Source organism: Pseudoliparis swirei, chromosome 9 (assembly GCF_029220125.1).
Source record: "Pseudoliparis swirei isolate HS2019 ecotype Mariana Trench chromosome 9, NWPU_hadal_v1, whole genome shotgun sequence".
Lineage (NCBI taxonomy): Eukaryota > Metazoa > Chordata > Actinopteri > Perciformes > Liparidae > Pseudoliparis > Pseudoliparis swirei.
In genome coordinates this window covers 3,292,344-3,315,532 of record NC_079396.1, presented here as the reverse complement: position 1 = coordinate 3,315,532, position 23,189 = coordinate 3,292,344, and positions in this window count along the sequence as shown.

Sequence of the window (23,189 nt, the reverse complement as noted above, 5' to 3'; positions counted from 1 at the left end):
CCCTCAAGAACCCCTCTAGCACCTTCAAGAACCCTTCTAGAGTCCTTCAAGAATAACTTAAGAGCCCCTCATGAGCCCATCTAGAGCCCCTCAAGAACCCCTCTCGAAACACTCTCAAAGCCCCTCAGGTAGCCCTCAAGAACCACCTGAAGAACCCCTCTAGAGTCCTTCAAGAACTGCTTAACAGCCCATCTAAGCCCCTCTCGAACCCCTAAAAAAAGCCCCTCAAGTGCCCATCAAGAAGCCGTCAAGAGCCGCTCAAGAACCCCCTGAATAACCCCTCAAGAACCCCTCTAGAACCCTCTAGCGTCCCTCTGGAGTCTGTTTGGGTCGGCGTGTCACTCTATGCCGTCCCATGTTTTATAGATGCGCCGTTCCGTTCCATTAAAGACATATTCTAGTCCATAATTCAGACACACAACCTCAAACTTTCCCACTCAGAGGGACATAAAACATTCACACCCCAGAGTGGACCAATCATTTACACTCCTGCGTTTTACAATCCCCCCCCCCACCCTCCCCCCACCCCCCGTTTCAATGGCTCGGCTTTCGGTTCAGGATCAGAGGATTTAACGGAGTAGAAAAGGACCCTCATGTGCCCACTTTCACACATTCACGTGTGTGAGTGTGTAGTGTGTGTGTAGTGTGTGTGTCTGTGCACTCCACCCACATCCCCTCAGTGTGGATTAGGACTTCTTCCAGCCAACGCGCATTACACCGAAACAAGAGGGGACACTTCTTCTGCTGCCTCAACTTCACCGAGAGAGACACTCCATCCTGCCTCCTCCTTTCCTTTCCTATTTCCTGTTGCCAAATCAAGTCAAATTAAGAAGCAACATACTTTATGTCCATTTATAGCAGGAGCAAAACAAACACCACAGAGCAGACATTTTCTTTTTGCTTTTCCATGTGCTGTCTTTTGTCTTTTGCACAATTTTTTAAGGATTAAAATAGCAACAAAAGAATTAATGATTAAAAAAGCAAAAAAATAAAAGCTTGTTCTAAAAATAGAAGGAGCTGAGTCTTATTTTTCCATTCAGAAAATATGAAATATTACCATAATGTACTTATGTATTTAATACATAATCACATTTGGATGAATACACAATACAATGCAATATTTAAATATGTATGGCTGTAGTTAAAAATGCACATACCTTTATTAACTCTTGTGCGATTAATATTTATTGTCTATATTTTCGTATACTTATAAAACATGAACCTAATAAATTCCTCTTGAATGCTTCTTCATAGTTGGAACTTTTTAATGAGAATCACACTGTATATAAATATAATATATTAGAAATACATATATGCCTACTAAATTATATCATATAATGTTGTATAATGTTCATCTTTAGCATATTATATATATATATATATATTAGATATGGAAACATATACAGGACTGTCTCAGAAAATTAGAATATTGTGATAAAGTTCTTTATTTTCTGTAATGCAATTAAAAAAACAAAAATGTCATGCATTCTGGATTCATTACAAATCAACTGAAATATTGCAAGCCTTTTATTCTTTTAATATTGCTGATTATGGCTTACAGCTTAAGAAAACTCAAATATCCTATCTCTAAATATTAGAATATCATGAAAAAGTATACTAGTAGGGTATTAAACAAATCACTTGAATTGTCTAATTAACTCGAAACACCTGCAAGGGTTTCCTGAGCCTTGACAAACACTCAGCTGTTATAAATCTTTTTTTTTACTTGGTCTGAGGAAATATTAAAATTTTATGAGATAGGATTTTAGAGTTTTCTTAAGCTGTAAGCCATAATCAGCAATATTAAAAGAATAAAAGGCTTGCAATATTTCAGTTGATTTGTAATGAATCCAGAATGCATGACATTTTTGTTTTTTTAATTGCATTACAGAAAATAAAGAACTTTATCACAATATTCTAATTTTCTGAGACAGTCCTGTAGAGTTCATTATATGATATTCACCTTCAAAAAGATGAAGTAAATTTTTTTAAAATATGAACATCAGCAGCTATACAGCCGGTTTCATGTTTTCATACCTACATGCAGAACAAATAAAGTGATGCTATAGAACCATTCACACCAGGGTTCTTTAAAGAACCATTTCCTTAAAGAGTTCTTCAAAGAACCGATAAAGGTGTCTCAAATAACCTTCAAAAAATGGTTCTTTAAGGCACCATTTCTGGTTCCTCAAAGAACCTTTCAAACCAGGTTAAAGAGTTCTTCAAAGAACCTATAACGGTGTTTAAAAGAACCTTTAAGAAATGGTTCTTTAAGGCACCATTTCCAAAATGGTTCTTCAGTGGGTGATGGTTCTTTGTAGAACCACAAAGCCTTTTTAAGAACCATTACTGTTCTGTGTGTATTTGACGTAGCCATCTCTCAGATTAAACGTTCCCCATCAGAAGAGAACAACATCCGGTGTTTCTGAGCAAGAAGAAGGATCCGTCCGGTTCCTCTAGGTGGACTGAGGTTCTCCGTGTGTTCCCGGTTCCTCTGGATCAAAGAGCAGAACCCCGGTGTGGACTCACCAGAACCACCTGAAGCTGCCAGATGGCCCCGCGGCACAGAGGAAGCAGAGGCCCGCTGCTCGGCGCCGCAGGGGCGCGGCCACCGCGGCGGAGCACGAGTGTGAGTCTGTGTGTTTGTGTCTTTGTGTATGTCTGTGTGTGTTTGTGTGTGTCTGTGTGTGTTTGTGTCTTTGTGTGTGTCTGTGTGGGTTTGTGTCTTTGTGTGTGTCTGTGTGTGTTTGTGTCTTTGTGTGTGTCTGCGTGTGTTTGTGTCTTTGTGTGTGTCTGTGTGTGTCTGCGTGTGTTTGTGTGTGTCTGTGTGTGTTTGTGTCTTTGTGTGTGTCTGTGTGGGTTTGTGTCTTTGTGTGTGTCTGTGTGTGTTTGTGTCTTTGTGTGTGTCTGTGTGTTTGTGTCTTTGTGTGTGTCTGTGTGGGTTTGTGTCTTTGTGTGTGTCTGTGTGTGTCTGCGTGTGTTTGTGTCTTTGTGTGTGTCTGTGTGGGTTTGTGTCTTTGTGTGTGTCTGTGTGTGTCTGCATGTGTTTGTGTCTTTGTGTGTGTCTGCGTGTGTTTGTGTCTTTGTGTCTTTGTGTGTGTCTGTGTGGGTTTGTGTCTTTGTGTGTGTCTGTGTGTGTCTGCGTGTGTTTGTGTCTTTGTGTGTGTCTGTGTGGGTTTGTGTCTTTGTGTGTGTCTGTGTGTCTGCATGTGTTTGTGTCTTTGTGTGTGTCTGTGTGGGTTTGTGTGTTTGTGTCTTTGTGTGTGTCTGTGTGGGTTTGTGTGGGTTTGTGTGCTCTTGTTTGTTTGTCTGTTCATTTGTGTGTTTGTGTGCTCGTTTGTGTTTGTTTGTATCTGTGTGGGTTTCTGTCTTTGTGTGTGTTTGCTTGTTTGTTTGTGTTTGTGTGCTCGTTTGTGTTTGTGTGTTCATGTGTTTTGTGTCTGTTTGTGTGTGTTTGTGTGGTTATTTGTTTTGTGTTTATGTGTGTGTGTGTGTTAATGTGTGTGTGTGTGTTAATGTGTTTGTTTGTGTGTGTTGTGTGTGTGTTCATGTGTTTTGTGTGTGTGTGTTCATGTGTGTGTGTTTGTGTGTTCATGTGTTGTGTGTGTGTGTTCATGTGTTTTGTGTGTGTGTGTTTGTGTGGTTATTTGTTTTGTGTTTCTGTGTGTGTGTTTGTGTGTTCATGTGTTGTGTGTGTGTGTGTTCATGTGTTTTGTGTGTGTGTGGTTATTTGTTTTGTGTTTATGTGTGTGTGTGTGTGTTCATGTGTTTTGTGTGTGTGTGTTCATGTGTTTTGTGTGTGTGTGTGTTCATGTGTTTTGTGTGTGTGTGTGTTCATGTGTTTTGTGTGTGTGTGTGTGTGTTCATGTGTTTTGTGTTTGTGTGTGTGTGTTTGTGTGTTCATGTGTTGTGTGTGTGTGTTCATGTGTTTTGTGTCTGTTTGTGTGTGTTTGTGTGGTTATTTGTTTTGTGTGTGTGTGTGTTTGTCGATACAGAAGATGAGCAGCAGCAGAGTCCCTGTGAATGCTTGAATGTGCTCGCGCTCGCACGCATGGAGCGTTTTCTCTTTGAAAGCCTGATTTATATTTCATACATTTAATATATTTAATATATTTTAGTCACTTTCTGAATCCACCAGGTGCTTCTCAACAAAAGAAAAGCGTCGACATGTAATCCGTGTGTAATAAAAGAGCATTGTGTCCGTGGAGGTGAAAGGTGAAGGGGAAGCGAAGATGAAGGAAACAGAGGCAGCGCCATCCGGCTGAACCTCGGAGCAGCGGGAGTTATTATCAAAGAGGAGAGGATTTTAAAAGATCTGTCGGATTCCTCGGGCACGGGATTGTGTGGAGCCGGAGATCACTTCCCCAGAAAGAGCACGGAGGTGATGGAAAGGAGGCGCGACAGCACCGAGAGAGGGAAGAGATGTCGCCGTAAACATCTCGGAAATACTACGGATCTCTCCTTTGAAGTTGCATCTCCTTTCGATTGACTTCCTCCCTCTTACTTTAATTTTTTTTAGAGCATTTCCCCGTCCCGTGTCACGCCTCCGAGAGCTGTCGTCACGGTTTTCAGGAGCCAATTAAATCTGCCAATGCAGAAATGCCTCATTTTCTTTCTTTCTTTTGGCCACCAGGGGGCGACTCCTCTGGTGGCAAAAAGAAGTCAAATTGTCTAGACATCATCTTCAGGCGTCTACAGGCCCAAAGAACTAATAAGGTCTCCTGTTGTTTCTGAGCCAACGATGTCATCTAACGACCCAAATACATCATCAGTCCAATCCCACTGAATAAATCATTGAGTTGTTTTCAGAAAGAGAAGGGGGGGGGGGTTCCAGGCTCCAGTCAGAGGTAGTTCAGTTCTTCAGTCGACTGTCTCATTACGATGACACATCAAAGGGAAAATGGACTAAATAACAGTAACTTTTATATTTTTGGGGCTTCTGAAACGATGTCTTGGCTGCAATTAGCAGCACAGCAGTGGTTTCTTTCTTTCTTCTTTTCAAATGCTTTCCCTGCAAGTTGGCAACACATTTCACACAACCCCACTGTGACTCGATTGAACCCAGGGAGGTGGCCTCATCGTGCACCGCCGTGAACCTCCATGAGGACGTGATGAGACGGATGTTATTTATGTGCCATTTGTAGAGTTGAGCTGTCTGAATACAAGGAAAGCTGCAAAGATTCTGATCATCTGGGGTCAAACACTGATGTGTACGGGCTATCTGTCGGCATGGAAAGACAACTTAACAAGTAAACGTGTCGTCTTATGGTAACGAGGTGTCTTAAGCTGTATCATTGAGATACCTAAAGTCAAATGAAGGACCCTTTTACCATCTTCAGATCTACAGACATGTCCTAAAAAGAACATTTTCTGGACATGTTTTATTAGGCGGCAAACTCCGGTTCTGAAAAGTGAAGACAATGCAGAAATGCCTTTTTGTCTTTCTTTTTTGGCCACCAGGGGGCGACTCCTCTGGTTGCAGGAATAAGTTGGATTGTAGAGACATCATCTTCAGGACTATAGGCATCTACAGGTACAAAGAAACAGTCCTACGGTATTCTGTTGTTTCTGATCCAAAGATATCATCTAACGACCCAAATACATCTTCAAAAGTCTTAAAGACCTTGTAAAGTGCATAACGTATTAAAAATAGATGTCTAAGGTCCAGGGATTTCATCTGAGAACGCAAGACATCATCCAAAGACTAAAGGTCAACAGTCCTCAAAAGGCCTCTTTAGATATCTGAACACTTTTACTGAACTACCTAATAGGAATGGGGCCTTGGTCCTTCTAGATCTACTGATGTCTCGACACCTTTAGCCATCATAATTAAGAGGACCTGTAGATTTTGTCTCAATGTCAACAGATTCTTGCATACATAACCTGAAGATGCTACATTTAGTCATAAATGCATCTGAACCCATGTTAAAGCTAAACTCTGATAGAGCTATTTCATGATTTTTGGTCTACCATTGGACGCCAGACCAAACAGCAGTGCAGTGGGCCAGTATGAGCTGAACCACTGGAACTAATACTGGGTCCATTAGCACCTGACTCACTAAGAGCTGTGGATCGGTGTCACATAATCGCTGCCGGAGAAGAGGAGGCAAAATGGCTGGCTGAGTTTGGATGTTATCAGTATTTTCTGTGATGCAGGGTGGATCGGATGCATATATTCTCATTTTTTCATGTGGAGAGAGCAAAGCAATCTCCTGGGGCCAGAGGCTAACTTTTTCTACTGATGCAGCATGTATCACTGTCACCCAGCAACACAGCTACAGTTTCTTAAAGGCCAAAATACTTTCATCTGAGGACCAACATGCATTAGTTAAAAACCCAGAGATCTAAAGATGTAACCAGGAGACCTAAAGACACCTTTGACTGTAATCCGACCCCACAAAAGAAATATCATACAAATTGTTGTTGACGCCACTTGGTCGGACTGATCTCAGGAGTGGACGAGTCATCCAATAGAGACGACGTCCAGAAATTAACATTGTGGGTTTTAGTAAACAACAGAAAGATAAAAAACAACTATTTACTTCAGGAAGCACAGAAAGGACCATGCCCCACTATCTACCTATCTATCCAACTATCCATCCATCCATCCATCTATCTATCTATCCATTTATCTACCTATCCATCCATCTATCTATCCATCTATCTATCTATCTATCCATCCATCTATCTCTCCATCTATCCATCTATCTACCTATCTATCCATCCATCTATCTCTCCATCTATCCATCCATCTACCTGGCTTTCCATCTATCTATCCATCCATCTATCTATCTATCATCCATCTATCTCTCCATCTATCCATCCATCTACCTATCTATCCATCTATCTACCTATCCATCCATCTATCTATCCATCCATCTATCTTTCTATCCATCCATCTATCTATCCAGGCAGCCACCACACTCGAGAACTAGATTTAGCTCCAACAAGCCTTGAATGACCCTTCTCTCATAGTAGGGCTGTCTTAAAGAGGGCAAAACTACACGATTTCAACACTACATTGTATTTATTTGTTTTCCTGACTATTAGAGAACCTGTCTTTGTTTCTTTGCTGAAGGTATTTCTCGTGTTTATCCTGTCTTCACCTCATGTTGATGTATTCTGTACGAACCACCATATAGGCTTTCTATTTGATTCTACAAAGGAAAAGAAAGCCACTCTTATAAGTAAAAAAGAAAATAAGCCAATGGAACAAATTTCTTGAAATGCGATGTACTTTCGATCTTGCAGTGGAATTCTTTCACTTGCAGTAACTACACTTTTTGCACTCAAACAAGTCAGTGCATCTCTCTGAAATGTTACTTGTTTGGCGATTGTGTCTTGAATAAAGTGTAAATAACTACCAAGACTAGTAATTTGACAAATATACTTTTTTGGCATTTTTGCAGTCTAAAGTTATAACTGCCCTAGATGTCATGGGATGTTGGAAAGACGTCATCTAAAGAAAGACGTCTAAACACCCCAACGTCTCTGGGTCTACAGAAGTCCACAGCTATGTAGAGATCCAAAGGTAGCGCTCACCTGGTAAGTGGACTGGTCTCACTGTTGAAGGAACTACAGAAGACGACGGGGTCACGGGGTCAGATCAGTCTCAAGAGTTGCAAATGCACACAGAAGGATTTACAAATATATTAGGGTGACATCCGATTGGCTACAGATAGGTCTATGTTGAAAAAAAACGCATTTGCGAATCGAGCCACGGCAGGAGAGTCTCAAAAACCCACAAACAAATGTGTAGCGACCCACAAACAAACAAATCGTAATTTATTTATATGTGTATTGCAATGTATTTGTGAATTGTTCTGCATGCATTTGTGAGTATAATTTATTTGTAAATCCTTCAGCGTGCATTTGTAAATCGAATATATTTGTGAATTGTTCTTTGCGCATGTGTGAGTCTTTGTGTCTGCATTTGTGAATCTTTGTGTTTTTGTTTGTGAACCTTTGTGTTTCTGTTTATGAATCTTTGTGTTTACATGTGTGAGTCTCTCTGTGTGCATTTGCAATTATTGAGCCTGATCTGACCCCGTAGAAGACTGCTGTTTACTCTTCCTCTCATCGCGTCTCATTTAGAGGCTACAAACTGTAAATATCCAGAGAGCCTTAGCCGTCAAAAAATCTTGCTCCTAAAAAAACCCCCAGAGCCGCTCAGTGTTAATCCACCGCTCTGACTGTGTGAGAGTGAATCAGAGGCTGTGGCTGCAGGGTTGCGGTCGTGTCCCTGCGCTCCGATAGCTGATGACGGGCCTCGGCGATTTCAATTCACAGATGCATCAGTCAATTTGCAGGGGTTTTTTCAACCAGCGTTGCTGCGGCCTCTTAGCACTGGAGGCAGTTTCAATTAAAAAATAAATGTTTTCATATTGGCTTTCATAAGGGCCTCATGACATTTGGAAGTGGTTGGGAATTGTTTCTTTTCTTGTTTTTTTTTTCCCCTCGGAGAAATCAAACAGCACGCTTCTTGAGTTCCTTCACAACTGCATCTATAAAAAGACTCTGAAGCATCACCTTTTTTCCCCCTCATCCCCAGCGATGTCCTGCACACACACACACACACACACACTCTCGAGCGAGTGCACGCTCGGTGCTCTCACTCTTTAAATCCTTTCAAACACCCTCCAAAAACACGAGACCGAGTTTCCCACGGAGCGTGGAAGACGCCGAAGACGCCGAAGACGGCGCTCCAGATCAAGAGAGCGTGGGCGACAACTTACGAGCAGTGTTGCCAGGTCCGCGGTTTTCCCGCGGAATTGGGCTACTTTTGAAGTGTTGCCGCGGGTTGAATTTTTTGTCCGCTGGTTCGGGTAGACCTAGTTTGCATGCAAATTACATGAATATCTTGAAATAAAAATCCATATTTTAAATGAAATAATTTATTTATACCCAAATCCTACCAAACTGACTCCAGATCAGCACGTACACACATGGACATGGACTTTAAAAGCAGTGTATATGGTTTGGCACGGGCATATTTTGAGTTCTGATATTGGGCTGGTTTTATTGGCCATTGGGCTGGTTTTGTCACACAGACCTGGCAACCCTGCTTACGAGGCCTCTCCTTTATCGGATGGATGAGGTGCTCCCTCGCTGCCTCGCACCCACGCTGCATCAGCGCAACACTCGTTAAATCTACGAGCGTATACCATCCGATCGCCGGTGGTTATGACTGGAGCCTCGGCACACGAGCGCGGCTTCACCGCCCGGTCCTCGGGGCGTCGACCCTGTCGTAATGTGCATTTCTGCGTATGGCGACGAAGGAAACGTGTTTAAATCCAAGAGGCATTATCCACCTTTTCCAAGAGGAACAGTTTAATGACAGCAGACGTACACGTCTATGCTTGTAAAATATGAACTTGGTGGGTAAAATAACTGTAAACTTGTAATGTTATAAAAGTGGCTGCAGAAGAACAGACGCCCGGTGGTGGGAACTGAGACCAAGACGCTGTGGACATTCAACCTTTTTGCTCCAGACAGATCAATGTCACAATTCAGTTTCACAATCCATATTTTTCAAGGGCCTAAAAATAAAAAACAAACACAGACTTTTTCTCTTTGGGTCTCCAAATGGCACTCAAATAAACACATAAGTGGTACCTGAAGGAGAGCTGTTCGCCATCTTGTAATCCTTTCCGATATTGACACCGTAACAGCGGCTCCTCTCTCATCCCGAGCTTCGCCCTCGCTCCTTCGCTGGAACTCTTTCTGGGTCAACGTCTATTGATCGAAGAACAACGGGCCTCCGGAAAGCTCCTCCTGACCTGCCGCCGGTTCCCCCGCCGCTTCAAAGCCAGAGTCCTCATAACAGCTCCGTGCTGTCGCTTTGTCATCACCCCCTTTCGGCAGGGGGGCCGTAAACGACGCCTCGTGTCCCGCGTGGGGAATTCTTCTCACACGGCTGCTAATGAAACCGCAGTGTGCCGAGGCCGAGAGAGCTCAGCGGGGCGAGCGCTCGGAACCTCAAAATGTCATATTTAATACAATCCAGCCCTTGTTTTTTTGCAATGTATTTTCACGGTGATGTTGGAGATAGAGGTAGGCGCGCTGTACACTCACGTGAGCGTCAGTCGATGACGGGTTAGCGGGACACAGCAACAGGGCTCTCAAGTGTCACGCATTCACGCACTCCCGCCACACATCGTATTTCTCACGCTGAAAAAACTCTCGGCTATTTAATGTTTTAATGTGCCGTAGCGCGCCAACATGAGCCGCGCTGCCCTCACCGTGGAGGAATCAAGCGCTCCCCTGGAGTTCTGCTGTGAGGAGCCACTTATCAGCCAATCAAAAAAAAGAAATGGGCTACACAATAGCCAATAAAAAAAAAACCTGTATCTGTTGTATCTGGGTAAGATTTAATCCAGCAACCAATGAAGATAAAGCATCCTGGAATTGCGAGCGACTGACTGATATCCGAAAATGTCGTTCTGCGGGGGGGGGGGGGGGGGGGGGGTGGAAATGTCTTCAAAACTTGAGAGCCCTGCAGCAAGTAGGAGGTGACGAGAAGCTGTGGCCGATGTCCCCGGAAGCTTCGGGAGACGAAGGACACGCCATGTTCGGTGAATGTTTTTTGGTACATGACGCTTCAACCCGTTTCTGGACTAAGTATTCTCCAAATGACTCGGCCATCAAAAGGGATGCTGCTTAAATATGTTGGGGTTTCAGTGGCACGTCAAAGCCTCTGTGCCTTTTACGGACCTGGACACGCAAGAAGGGTACGAACCCTCACGGAATAAGAGTTAAACCACGAGCAAGCAGCCCAATGGGAAGCAGCTAGTGCCGGGCAATGACATAGATATCCATGCTGGCTGGCTGGGCAATAACTTAATTCAAGAGACATATTTGATTCATTACAACACATTCTAACTCCCAAGTTTTCAAATACGGCCGCTTTGGCATCTTTAAGAGATACGTAGCCGTCTCTGGCATCAACTTCGTCCGTGTCAGTGTATGGATACACACATTTCTTTGGTTAGTTCAAAGCAACATAACTTAGGAAAAGTTTCTGGGTTGAACCGACTCTGGGTTCATGAGGTACATTTGGGGATCGGCAAAATCCCCAAAACCAGGAAACAAGGCGAAGTCCAAAAAAACATTGATAAATTACACTGGTGAAGCGATGAGTGCGTAGAACAAAGAGAATCTGGCACGGTAGTAGGGGATGAACAAGGAAGTATACAAACAGCAAAAGACTCATAATAAATCAGGGGCCGGTGAGTAATCGGGGGCCGGTGAGTAATCGGGCGCCCGTGTGGTTAATCAAAGAGGCGGGAAGCAAAACGAGACATCGCTTATTAAAATAAAATGTGCAGGAAACAGGAAACATACTCGATAACGACGTGTCATGGATTACGGTTATGTAAAGTATCGTGTTTGGGTTAAAATAATTGTGTTAAGTCTCCTAATATGCAACGTTTGTACATTATCTTTAGGTTAAGTACGAAACGCGTCATAACTTGATTTAAGTACACGATTTTTAATCGTTGTCATTTAAATAAATATATATTCGGGCTTCGCTGCTTAATTGATGTTGTGACTTTAGTAATTAGCGTTACTCCTTAGCTCCTCCCATCAGTGCGTGAACGAGTGTGAATGATGTCATGTAGCAGTAAAGCGCTGTGATTGGTCGGGAGTCAAGAACAGATCTATACACGTACAAGTCCACATGTTGGTTGAACAACTCCTGGCCATATTCCCAAAACATGTGCCATGTATGTTGGTGCTCCCCAGAGGATAAACCCGTTATGCTCTGAACCCTGCCATCCAGAAAGCCTCACTCCCTTTATTATTACTTTCGTCAAATTGAATAAAGTTCTCTTTACGCGTAGAGTTTACGACACGGAGAACAGAAGCAGGCTGCAGCCTGTGAAATGTTAGAATTAAGAGGCAACGTGTTGCTTCAGAAAAGCTCTTCTTCAAACTCGACAACCTTAACTGATGGGAGTTATACTCCAGATGATCCAGATGCTCCAGATGGTCCAAAACCACAAACATGAGACCCACACTTTCAATAAACCAGAATGACCCACTGACTTTTCCCTTTAGCACCCCCCTACGTCTAATGTGTGTTAAGTATGGAGGTATATATGTCTGGCCTGTTTAATGTAGTCCTAATGTTAGCTATAAAGAGTATCGTAGCAGATTATATGAATTTGGTCGTTACGGATTTTGGCTGTGGAATAAAATAAAATGCGAGTATTTACAAGAAGAAAATCGGTTTCCAATATCGTCAACCCTGAATATATCAGTACAACCAATAAAAAAATTTTTTTCAGAGATGTGGTGTGTACGTAGATTGTGTTTGAATCTTTTTGAATGCAACAGTGAGAGAAACAACAAGGCATCGCACCGAGAGACGCCGGCACTCGGCCACCTGACCCGAGAACTGATGTGACAACTCTCACAAAACACACAAACATGTTACACTTCCACCAGTCTGGGGTTTTGAATGGAAGCTGCTTATAATAACACTTTACATAGTGCTTTTTAAGGTACTCAAAGACACTTTACAATCAACCACCAGAGACACAGTCACAGGGAGCAATTCAGGGTTAAGTGTCTTGCTCAAGGACACTTCGACTATGGCTGGGATTGAACAACCAACCCTCTCATTGAAAGTCTAACATACTTACCACTGACTGAGTCAGGCTTAACAATAACATCTCAGAACAACTGGCTCTACAGAATGAAACAGATTCATCTCGTTTCATTGATTCTTTTAGAGAGATTTCAACCTGATGGTGAAGCGCCACGTTGGAACACTTCACATGTAATTTAGCAAACGCTTTTATCTAAAGCAACTTAGATGTTATATTCCTACACCGTAGACAAAGGGAACAACTCAGGGTAAAGTGTCTTGCTCAAGGACACATCGACTAGAGCGGGGATTGAACCACCAACCCCCTTGAAAGACGGACCTGCTAACCACTGACCCAGTCAGGCTGATACTTGGTGCCAAATTTCGCATTTAATGTGTAGAAATTTCTATAAAACATTTTCTTTCACAACATCAGACCAATTAAAAGCTTTCCAATAGAAATCCCATGTGATACTAAAATAATAAATCAATAAATGTCACGTGACAAAATGCTGGTATTGAATCACAATCACACGTTGTTGTTCTAATGATGAAACAAGACAACTGAAACGCACCTCATCCACACTTCAGAGATACAGACACGTCTAATGCTTTAGATTTAAATTAGATTATCATTGTTAACTCCTCTTTTATACAGCTGTCAGTCTTATTTCCATCCTGCGCCTAAAAGCGTGTTTCCCTCTCTGCCCAGTTCATATTTCATGAGCGTGCATTTGGACGGATGCACAAAGTGGTCCTTTCAATAATTTGGACCTTTTTGTCCATGAGGAAAGGCCTCTTCATGTTAGGAGTGACCCAAACTAAAAGCCTACTCTGAGGGAGAGAGATACTTTCCTTTATTCTCTATAAATAAATAGGAAAAGATGGAGATGATTATATTTGTCTAAGAGTTTTTTTTTGCCGTACCTCTAGAGATACTTCCATTACACAAGTGCTGAACTGAAACTTCACTTTGGGGATGACATCATGAACACAAAACATCATCTATGATAAGGTGGCGCCCAAAAACTGCAGAATATCAAAGACATGTGAAAAATTTACCTATTGAGGGCGACTGTGGGTCAGTGGTTAGCAGGTCCGTCTTTGAATAAGGGGGTTGGTGGTTCAATCCCCTCCCTAGTCGATGTGTCCTTGAGCAACACACCTAACCCTGAGTTGCTCCCTGTAGCCGAGTCTACGGTGTACGAATTTAACGTGATTGCGAGTCGCTTTGGATAAAAGCGTTAGCTAAATAACATGAAATGTAAAGCGCGAAAGGAATCAATGAAACGAGATGAACCAGTTTCATTCTGGAGAGCCAGTTGTTCTGTGATGTTGTTGTCGAAGCAAAATCTATTGCATATCAATCGTCAAAGTTAAGCATCAACCAGGTATCGCCCTTGAGAAAACCGAAACCCCCGCAACCTCAAACTCCGATTACTGAAACACGACTTCCCGGCGACATCCAGAACGCTCGCTGCCTCTCCTGTAGCGCTGCCATCAAACAGCCTCAGATATCCTCGACAGTGGCAGGGGATGTAACGCCTGCACCCCCCCCCCCCCCGAAGCCTTTTGGCTAAATCTTTTTCGGATGCATCCAAAGTTATTATCGCTCAATTTAAACCGGAAACATTAATGGCCTCGGACATTACAGCTCGCTCATCATACACCACTCTATGTCTGTCAGTCCCTAAATATCATCCCTACGGTCCGCCATTACTCCGCTAAGAGGTTCAAGGTTCAAGGTTTTTTATTTGCCATCTGTGCCTAGACCAGCAGTCCAGACGCATCGGAATTATTTTTGCAGGGCTCTCCGAGTCAACAGAGGTACAAAACAAACCCACTATTATTATTATTAATTATTATTATTATTATTATTATTATTATAATAATAATAATAATAATAATAATAATAAAAACGGTACTAATAATAGAAATACAAACGGTAATAATAATAGAAATATAAAAAATATATTTAATAAATAAATAAACACTACAAAAACACACTGTACATAGTGTGGTAAAAGTATATACAGTATTAAGTACAGGAACAGGTTATCAACATAAAAAAGGAGAGTGCAGAGATAATAAATAGGTAAGTAGGCTAGTGCTGTGCCTTGCTTGTAAAAAGAAAGAGAGGGAAGGGGACAGTTATATGGGGATATTGCACATGTCCAGATGTTGGGGGAAGGTTGTGTGGGGATATTGCACTGATTGTAGTATTGCACATTTTCACAGAGTGCACATTTCTCAATAGTTCTGTTGTGCCATCAGTCTGACTGTGGCAGGGAAGAAGCTTCAGCATTACAGGTAATGGGAGTGAAAGGTCGGTTGAGGCCATTAGGTGGGGGGGGGATCTCACAAATGGCCTCATAGCTGATCGATATTCCTGCAGAGGAGCTCGTCAGTGGCCCGTGGAGGGGCTCCCGTGGAGGGGCTCCAGTGGTGGTGCCGGTTCATTCGCTTCCCTGAGAGCGTATTCACAGCAATACTGCGTCCACCGCTTATTCTATTTAAAACAGGAGACCCGGGGAGCCTCGAAGCCACAGAGCTCTATCGTCGCTGGAAAAAACCTCGGTGAGCCACAGTACTCGTGTTTCCATCCTCTCATCCCGAGATTTCGAAGAGTTGCGATAAAATAAATGCGACTCCGATGCGTTTCGACTGGTTCGACATTGAAAGAGTTCTTCAGGAATTTATTTCAGTCGTTCTCCACACAGCTTTTCTCATAAATACACAAATATATGATGGAAATGCAACTTCTAATATATATGATCTCCAGCATCAGCCACACATTAATATTTCAATCCTTCCTTTTTTATGGGGCGACCTGTACAACATTTACAGAATACTGGACGCTGTTCACTTCCTGTTGGAAAACCTGCGTCCACCACAGAAACTCATGAATGCATCAGCAGAATAATAAACTGACGGTTTTGGCCATGTTTTAATAAAGGAACACAGTTCCATACCACAACATATAACAAATACCAACGTTCTCAGCTCATTAGTTATCATTATTATTCTATTCATACGCTTTACGCCGCCGACACAAACAGAACTTTATTTATTGATTTGTTCAGTTTATTTACACCAAAAAATAATGACTGAATCAAATGTTTAAATATGTAAACCACTGTTGCTGCTATAGTTGTATATTTCTTCATCATCCTACTCTCGTTATATGAATAATATTCATTGAATGTTTATGTAACTCTATCACTCTGTTCATCTGGTCACACGACATCTATTCTTCTGTCCATCCTGGAGAGGCATTCTCCTCTTTTTCTCCACGTGAAAGTAATTTTGGGGAGTTTTTCCTGATCCGATGTGAGAGGTCAAAGGTCAGGGATGTCGTACGTGTACAGGTTGTAAAGCCCTCTGAGGGGAATTTGTAATTTGTGATTTTGGGCTAAACAAAATAAAGTGATTTAGATGAGCTACTAGCATTCCAACGCTTCAGACTGCACCGACCCCTCCACCGTGAGCGTGAAACACTTTAAGTGAAATAAAACCAAATCTATTGGCAGTGGTTAAAGAAACGCAATCAGGAAAAAGATTTATGATTTATTGACGCTTTTAGAATCTTGCTCAAACTACAAGTCAGGTGTTCGTGACTCGTGATGTTTCCACTTGTTTATATACAAGTTTAAATGTGGATTAAATGAGTCAGACGATGTAATTATAGAGCGATACAAGGTTTTGTTCTTGTTTCTGGAAACACTGGATCAAGTGTTTAAATGTTTTTTAAGTGACTTTTTAACTGCAGTGATTATACCCGTGTCCTCGTATTGTATATATTGTTGTTGTATTTGTGTTTGTTGCTTTATGGACTCATGAGTCTGGAATAAAAAATACAAAATATCTATCTATAGATATATATATATATATATAAAATATATATACATATAAATATATATAAATATATATACATATAAATATATATATAAATATATATATAAATATATATATACATATATATATATACAAATATATATACATATAAATATATATACATGTAAATATAAATATATATAAATATATATATATATAAATATATATATATATATAAATATATATATATATATGTATATACTATATAAGCGCTGATAACATTCATCCAATTAGCCGATCACATTCGGGGCCAACTTTTGTAAAAGAGAGGTAATGAAGAAAAAGAAAGGACCATATTTTAACTTTAAAATAATTGAAATTATAACCATTCGAGGGTTCACGCCGGGTTCATATCGGTGGTGGTCCGGCCCGGTTGGGTTTACCTGTGAGGAGGATCACAGGTGTTGAAGTAAAGCTCAGGCTGACGGCGACAAGCCACGCTGCACACAGCGGCTCTGAAGGTTTCAGGAGCTCTGCTCCCACGAGCCGACGCCATCCAACACTAATGACTTCGCTCTATGGTTACCGGGGCTTGGGGGGATTTCCGGCAAGAAGGAAAGGGAAGGAGGGAGGGGGGGATGAAAGGGGTGGAGGAGTTGGTACGCCCCGATGGGGGAGTTGTCAAAGACAGACAACTTCATCTCTTACCGGCTCTCTGATGCCGTGTTTCGTCTTTGTGAAAGTCGTCGATAATTCACGGCTCGAGCGCCAACGAGGAATCTTTTAAATAAAGAGTCCCGTCCAGGACACGGAGGTCCGAGCTTTGAGTCCAACACATGAGACGCCGGCACATGTTCAGCAAGAGGAGAGAGAGGCTGGATATTCACATGTGGATGAGTGACAACGCCAAGAAGAAGGCGGCGGTGCAGAAATACAGAATCTAAAGACGAGAGAATGGAGAGAGAGACGAAGGAAGACGAGTTGGGAGACCGGAGCGAGCAGAGAAAAAACACTCCTCGCTCCCTCACTCCTCACTCCTCGCTCCCTCACTCCTCACTGGCCTACTTCTCCGAAAAAGCTTTGCATGCGAGTAAAAGTGTGAATCCTGTTGCCGCTCTTACCTTTCTCCGGGCTCAGGCTGCGAACGTTCCCAGGGTCGTCCATCTGGCGTACTTCCCAAAAAAAGAGACGGGGGGGGGGGGGGGGGCTCTCCACGTGCTGCTAGAACGGGGACGGAGGGGCTGGCTTCACCTCAACCGCCATCTGAGGGGGGGGGGCACGCCTCGCCCCGTGGGTGTCATCGTCCGAGGTGTGATGGAAACGGTCCTACCTGTTCTGCTCCTCTTCCTCTTATACAGTCTTCCTCTCTAGCTCATCCTCTCTGTCTCCATGTGTGACGGGGAGCAGCGAAGACAGCGTGGTCCTGCACACTTCTTTTCTTCTTTTTCTTCTTCTGTCTCTTCTTCTTCTGCCTCTTCTTCTTCTTCTTCTTCTGCCTCTACTGTACAGGCTGCTGCTGGGAGGACGGGGGGGATGTGTTGCCACAGAGAGCTTTGGGAACACACGCTCAGTGCAGCCAACCACTCACGGCTCATGTGGTGGTGGTGGCGGGTGGAGGAGGAGGAGGAGGAGGAGGGGGGTTCAAAGCCGATCACCTGGGAGAACGAGCGCTCCATTAGATGGAAGGAAGTGAGGGAGGGAGGGAGGGAGGGAGAATCGGGAGAAGACAGAAGGAGATGAGGGGGGGGGGGAACACAGGGGGAGGAGGAGGAGGATGAGGACGGACCGAAATGCATCTGCCGAGCTAAAACAAGGGGGAGGAGGGTGAAGAGGAAGGGAAGGATGCGGAAAGGAGGAGGCAAGGTGGCTGTGATTTGCAAGTCGCAAAGAGCATGTGTGCGGCATGATTTATTCAACGAGGAGAGGACAGACGGCCACGGAGGGGCTCGTCTCAGCAGGCGGCCGACTAGAGAGGAGAGAGACGGATTGGGGGGGGGGGGGGGTAACGGGAAGCGAGGGTGGAAGAAGATTAATCTCTCTCCGCTATGATTCGGACTAAAAACCCGATTAGAGAAGGAGATGATGATAGAGAGAGAGTGTGTGCAGATGTATGTGTGTGTGTGTGTGTGTGTGTGTGTGTGTGTGTGTGTGTGTGTGTGTGTGTGTGTGTGTGTGTGTGTGTGTGTGAATGTGTGTGTAGACTTGTTACAACTCTCTCACTTAAAAACTGAGTTGCCCAAAAGGAGATCTTCATCATTTGAATCGACCAATAAAGGAAGGAAACACAATTTGGGAAATATTAAATCTCATGTTTGTGTGTCGAGTCCAGAGGCGTGGTTGGACCAGAAGGATGGAGACGCCTCGAAAGATGGGTTCAACAGACCTTCAAATAAGCCCCGCCCCTTTCTCTGTGTCAGAGCCGCCATGGAGCCCACACTGGCAGTAACTCCACTCCCTAAAGGGAATGTTCTAAAATGTTTTTAAAAAACAACGAGAAAGCGATTTTAGAGAGAAGCCGACAGAAGTCTCAATAAGTCTCAATCAGTCAACGCGTGTTTTATAAGATACGCCCATGATGCTCCATTCAGCAAAATAACTTCGTTAAAAAGATCGTCCTCTGAGCGCTTGTGAAAGAAAAGTGTAATATCCTCCGTGGCAGAAAAAGAAGTAGAGAAATGCAAGTCTTATTTCAACTGTAGAGTTATGGAATTATGGGAAACATAAGCAGCTGCAGGGTTTATGTCCATACTGAAGAAACCCACATCTCACTGTTTCCCTTGGATGGCCACGTCGATGATGCTCCTCATCCAGATGTGTAATCATTAATATTTCATTGAGACCAAACCAACAATATATCAGTGTTTGTTTTTAATACTTTCATCTTTCATAACCCAGTCTGTGGCAGAATCCATAACAGTGTAGTTCAACAGACATTGATATAGAAATCCTCTCTCTACATAGTTGTTTACATGTGTAGATGACTATTCTCTGGTGTTTCATGAAGTCTCTACAGAGGTGTATAGAGGCTCATCTCCAGTGTTCTAATGGTACATTGTGTTATCGCCTTAGAAGACTAACGGAGGGGTAGAAAAAACTTGGAAACCCTTTTAATGTGAGCGCAGCTGAAAACAGTTATGCTGGTGAGAAAAGCTATACAACTCAATGTCTTGACTATATTTTATATTAATTTTATATATATAAAATTTTCAAGAAAAGATAAATAATAAATATATATATATAAATATATATATATGTATATAAATATGTATATAAATAATTTATTTATATTTTCTTCTTTTTTATTCTTTCTCTCTCGACTCCGTCGACCGCAACAGGACATTTGAAGGCCGTGGTCGTGAGCGAGGAAGGTTAGACCTAATGGATGTGATGCTGTGAGCTTGTCATGTCACTTCCAGGTAACGCGTAGCACCGCGTCCATCATGTGGCGGTGTGGCTGGTTAACTCTCTGGTAAAAGTGGATCAATGAAGTCGCTCGGGAGCGAACAACAACGGGCTCGCAGCCTGCCGGCCAGCCACTGGTCTCCAGTGGGACAACAAAGAGCCACAGACACCGACTCTGTGAAGCCTGCGAGGGGATTTTAAAACCCCTTTGAGACACTTTAACACTCATCCCACACTGCACCGACCGGTTTGCTTTTTCAAGTCACAAATCAAAACCCACCTGTTCAGAAGTGCTTTTAATGTGTGTGATTTTGTGCTCTACCATCTAGAAATTATAGTTATTTTTATGGTTATAACATTAAACATTCACACTGATGGACAACTGTTCAGATCAGTGATTAATAACCTTGTTCCAAACATGTTTACTTTTAGTTTAGTTTTTTATTAATGTCTAATATTTATTATGCTTGCTTTGTTGTTGTTTATATATATATATTATATATATATTACATTATATTATAATATATATATTATATATACTATATATATAACAAAGCGAGCATTATAAATATGCCCATATATATATATAATAAATATAAAAAAGTGAGTATAATAAATATGCCCATTCATATATTATATTATATATATATATATATATAATATATATAATATATATATAACAAAGCGAGCATAACAAATATGCCCATATATACATAATATATATATATTGTATAATATATATATTATATGTATAATAACAAAGCTAGCATAATAAATATGCCCATATATATATATATAAGATATTGTTTATATTGTTGGATTTCAATGATTTGATTTGTTGATGTAGTTTTAATATATATATATATATATATATTTACCAGTTTTACCATATTTTAGATGTTTTCATTATGTGATGTCAAGTGTCTTTGAGTACCTTGAAAAGCGCTATATAAATCTAATGCATTATTATTATTATTATGAATATAAAGGGTCACCAGAGAGGCTGATTGGCTCACAAGGGGAGGTCACGCCTTCGTGGCGGGAACAAAACATACGCAGATGAATGGAACAATGCCATTAAAGCTCATTTCCCATTCAGGACTAAGTGGATTCTGAAAAGCCGCATATGAATATCAATAATAATGTCAGCTCGGAGAATAATTTCTCATGTTTCTAAGCGGTGGAAAACCTCAGACGTCATCAATCTTAAGACAATGTGAAATTAATGAGCAATGTCGAGGGATTATTTCAAGGAATTCGCAATTTCCCATTAATTCTTTTAAATTCTGGGTTGCAATAATTAGCAGTAAAAACATTGTTGGATGGTGACCCGGCTTTTTAATAAATAAATAAATGTTCTCTTGTCATTTTTCGGGCGAGGCTGTGTGACATGTTCAGCAATAACTTACATGTTATGAGTGGAGTGCACGTTAATAACCACAGCTGGATGAGTGGAGGCCAGCTGCGGCCCCCATGGATTTCCTATCAAATGTGTCTGCATTTTGTGTGTGTGTGTGTGTGTGTGTGTGTGTGTGTGTGTGTGTGTGTGTGTGTGCAGGTGGCCCGAAGCAAATGGAAAAGCACTTTTTTTTCTCCACGGTTGCATGGTCACATGGCTCCAACGCTTTGTTGTGGAAATAATGTCGGCCGATTGAATCTCTGCTGTGAGAAATATACATTTATAATAAAATAATACATACGGACGTGCAAAGAAACACACGTCAGGTGCAGCTGGGTCTGCCTGAGTTTTATGAACCCCGTTTATTTGGGATGTTTTGTGATTATTTTCATTTGTTTTGATTGTTTTGACTCCTCCCACATGTTGAGAACCATTGTTCTGAAACATCTTATGACTGGCAGCCCACATACAGTATATACAGTCCTCCATCCAGGTGTGTGCACAGAACAATAAGGGTTCTTTAATGGTTCTTGAAAAGGTTTTGTGGTTCTACGAAGAACCATCACCGACTGAAGAACCATTGTTTCGTTTGAGGCACCTTTATAGGTTCTTTGAAAAACTCTATAAGGAGATGTTCTTTAAAGAACCCTGGTTCTAAAAGTTCTTCCTGGAACCAGAAATGGTGCATTAAAGAACCATTTTTGGAACGTTCTTTGACACACCTTTATAGGTTCTTTGAAAAACTCTTTGTGGAAATGGTTCTTTAAACCTCCTGTCGCCTTCGGGTCATTTTGACCCGATTCAATATTTAACTCTCCTGTCGCCTTCGGGTCAATTTGACCCGATTCAATGTTTAATGTCGGTGTTCTTTCGGGAGTCAACAAACAAACATAAAGTACCTCACACTTAAACTTGGAAAACAATATTAATTCTAATAATTTTCTGGAGATTTTAATAGCTGGGGTCATATTGACCTCAAGGGTAAAATATGTTAGTAAATATAAAGGTAACAGGAGGGTTAAACATTGAATCGGGTCATATTGACCCGAAGGCGACAGGAGGGTGAAACATTGAATCGGGTCAAATTGACCCGAAGGCAACACAAGGGTTAAAGAACCCTGGTCTGAAAGGTTCTGTGTGGAACCAGAAATGGTTCTCCTATGGCATCACTCTGAAGAACCATTTTCGGTTCCACATGTCCCCTCCATCTTTCTGTTTGTAGTTTAGTGATAAAGAAAGGTACATTTAAGACGCTCTCCCTGCAATATTGAAATATGTTCTTGGTTTTATTTGTGTTACTTTTATTAATTTATTTGTATTATATTTGTAGCCCTTCATTTTATTATATTATATTATATTTATTATATTGGTTATAGTGCTCCTCCTAGTCATACAGTAAGCACATCGCTCCAAGGATGCATACGCTCACGTGAGAGCGCCTGGAGCGTCGGCCCCCCTCCCACCCCCCACCCTCCTTCAGTGTTTGTGCACCGGAGTGTGTGTGTGTGTGTGTGTGTGTGTGTGTGGCCACTGAAGCCTGATAAGCAAAACTGTCAAATTCGATTCACGCTCGCGTCGCAGTCAAAATGTGACAGCTGCCATTTTGTTGTTTTTTCAACAAAAGAAGCAGTTGGACAGCGCTGGTGAACACACCGTGAACACACCGTGAACACCCCGCGCTCCGCGCCGCGTCCCTTTGTGTAAAAGCACGTGCGATCCGCTCGGATCGGCTCGGAGGGTTACTCCGACTCCTCGGGCCACAGCTCTCTTCAGGTTAGTGTTCGAGGAAGACGTGACAGCCGCGGCGACAGCAGATGTCTCGCGACGCGCGGCTTTCAAATCGCATTATTATCTTTCTTCTCGTGTCGTCGGTTCGGTTTGAGTGCTACGAGAAAAGAACAAAAACCTCCAACCCCCCCTATACTCGACCACGATTGGTCAGTCTCTGAAAAAGTGCCGACG